Genomic DNA, 3162 nt, shown 5'->3' with positions numbered 1-3162 from the left:
AGAGAGCTGCTCTACAGTAAAGCAAATTCAGAATCTAATTCTGGCTGACCAAAAGGTAGCCTTCTCCAGAGGCAGGAGAGAAAGGGACCAGGCAGGCAGTGCCCTGGTTTTATCTCACTGGTTATCAAAGCAAGAGCTGTATGCCTTCCAGAAGAATACTGAACAATGACTATCTGTAGACTTCAATAAAATGGAAAAAACACTATACAGGCTACAGGAGTTAGGACTTCTTCACTTCAGTGTAGCCATCCAGCTATGACCAGCTAAAAAGCTGAATCCCAAACACACATGACTGTCATCAAGCTTCATGCCTTAGTAACACATCCAAATGCCATACATCTGTCTTTGGAACAAAAATTGTAACTTTGCTCCTGCATGTGTCCTCCTACCTCTCCAAAGTAAATTATGCCATAAAACAAAAGATTTTTTTATATAGTTTTATCAGACATCAGAATCACAAGGATTATGATGAATGTCTCATTTCTCTGGCATTCACTACGCTACCTCCAAGTAGCAAAGAGACTTTATTGTGCTAGACACCACACAAAGTCACAGATGTTATACAGAAAAGAACAGCCTGGATAAGCAAGTATGGTTTGTACATAAAGACTATCACTTTTCCAGGGGTCCTTGAACAGGCAAAAACAGGAAAAAGTGGAGGGGAAGGGGACAGGAAAACAATGACAGCCTGAGAAAAAAAAAAAAGGGTTCCGGTCACAGATGTCTCAACATATGGGAAGATGCAATGGTTGACAATCAGTTTCCCTTCCCAGTTAACATCTGGCACTGGAAGTTTTTTCTGAAAAAAAAAAAAAAAATCTGTAGTCAACTGGGGAAAAGGGTACTCAGCCAGCCACAACTGCAAGATTTACAAAGCGCTAGAAATATTAATACATTCCTCTGTGCAATCCACAGATTTAGCCAAGTCCATGACTCATGAATAGGATTGCCTAGTCCTTTAATAAGACAGAAAAGCTCCTGCAACACACAGGTGAGCAAAGAATGAACATCATCTTACATAAAGTTCATAATTGCTCTTCTCCACCCAAAAAAATCTGCTTGGTCGCTTTGCCTCTTTCTAGGTTGAAAAATGAACAATTCAAGAGCCTGTCTCCTGAAGATTTCTAAGCTGCATCTATTTCCCACTCACCAGAATAGCCTCAATCTTTCAACAAATTTTGCTGGCGAGAGAGACTTCACTCTTTATGAAGATGCAGAGGTGTACACAACACCTATTGCATGACTTCTTTGGTTTCATTTACCTCACTTCAAATATACAGAATCATAGAATGATTTGAGTTGGAAACGACTTTAAAGATCATCTAGTTCTGACCCCCCTGCCATAGCCAAGGATATCTTCCAGTAGATCAGGTTGTTCTAAGCCCCATCCAAACTGAACGTGAACACTTCCAATGATGGGGCATTCACAACTTCTTTGGGCAACCTGTTTCACTGCCTCACCACCCTCATCGCAAAAAAAAAAAAATAAAAAAAAATCTTTCTTATGCCCAGTCTAAATCTACAGTCTATATCTACCCCCTATTTCTTAAATTCAAAACTGGAACTGAATCAACAAAGTCCCAACATGGATTTCAAGAGCACCCCACAGACTGATGTTGTCTATCAGCTGTTTTCTAGTGGTGCAGGACAAGAAACCATCAGTTTTACTTGCAGTAGAGAAGTTTCAAGTTGGACAATCCATCCAACTGTAAGACTAGTTAACAGGCAATTCTGAAAGGTCATGGAGCTTCCTTTCACTGGAACTCTGTAAAGAAGAGTAACACATTTATATAGAGGTCTTCTAGGAAAGCATAATGCCCCCACAAGACAAGGAAAAAGGGTACCTAACTGCAAAGTCCCTTCTCTCTTCCTAAGCTAAAAGTATTGCCATGCACTGAGAAGTTCGAGCTTCGCTCCAGCAGCAAAAGTGACTCTCAACTCACGCAGAACACTTGCTGGGCCAGGAACGAAAAATGATCAACAGCAAAAGACAAGACATGAACTTCACATGATTTCACAGCAAGAGCTGAATGCACACATTACTGAATGGAGGAGGAGACAGGTACAAACTCAGGGTTTGAGAGATTATAGTGCATGCAAGTGAAAGTAAAAGCATGTCAAAAATCAGATTAAGATGTCATTTAACCTATAACTACCCTTCAGGAAAGAAAGCAGGGGTAATTAAAATCAAAGTCTTGTATCCATACATTTATTTCCATTATTTCTGCTACTTGTTTAGGGAACAGCAGGGTTAGAAACAAGTTTTCTCTCAGCATGAACAGTATAAATAGGCATGCCAAGCTCTGCTTTCACAAGGTGATAGATTATCACAACATTGCAAATTACGCAACAAAACACTACTGAAAACATCTCATATGCTATTAAAAAAACCTGTCAACTAGGTATTTCTTCTATGCATCACAGAACCACTCATTTAGTATTTTCAAAACTGTTTGGTTTTCAGTCTAAACAGAGCATTAGGACATTGTGAAAAACAGATAATGGCATGGTATCTTGAGAAAGTCAAGACTAAAATCCAATCAGGAAAGTCCAGAAAAGGGTAATCATACCACCAAGGGAAAAAAAACACATAGATATCAGTTCTTTCTACATTCCTAAGCCACCTGAAGAACTCTAAAGAATGCCCAGCTCCCTGAGCACTGAAATGCAGCACTTCTTAGCAAGAACACAGGTATTCATTAGACCTCACTAGCCATTTAAAGGGAGACTTAAACTTAAGCCTCGTACCATTCTGTTGTTAGAGTTCTACAGTCTTTAATTTGTATTATAATAAAGCCTGCATTGCACTAGCCCATATTTAAACACCCCCAGTGGAGGATACCAGTTGCCCCATGGTTGTGACTTCAATTTGTAGTACAGCACGGACCTGTGAAAACTCATCCTCCTTGGTTGCTGCGTGGCATCCTGGCTTACAACCCAACCCACAGGCCTCCTTGCTACGTCAACAGGGACCATGTCAAATCTGTACCATCCACAGCCCAGTTTCATAGTTTGCAAGACGAAGAAACTCAACTCCAAAGCAGCCACTTCGTGGTTTAAATTCGAGATTGGGTCATTAGCAAACAAAAGTTATTCTCACACTGTGAGAAAATACATCATGCATAAACATACAGTCTCTCCCTCTCTAAACACAGGAAGTTA

The sequence above is a fragment of the Cariama cristata genome, unplaced genomic scaffold, assembly GCF_000690535.1.
Source record: "Cariama cristata isolate BGI_N322 unplaced genomic scaffold, ASM69053v1 scaffold14992, whole genome shotgun sequence".
Taxonomy (NCBI): Eukaryota; Metazoa; Chordata; class Aves; order Cariamiformes; family Cariamidae; genus Cariama; species Cariama cristata.
Note: the sequence above shows the minus strand (reverse complement) of the source record.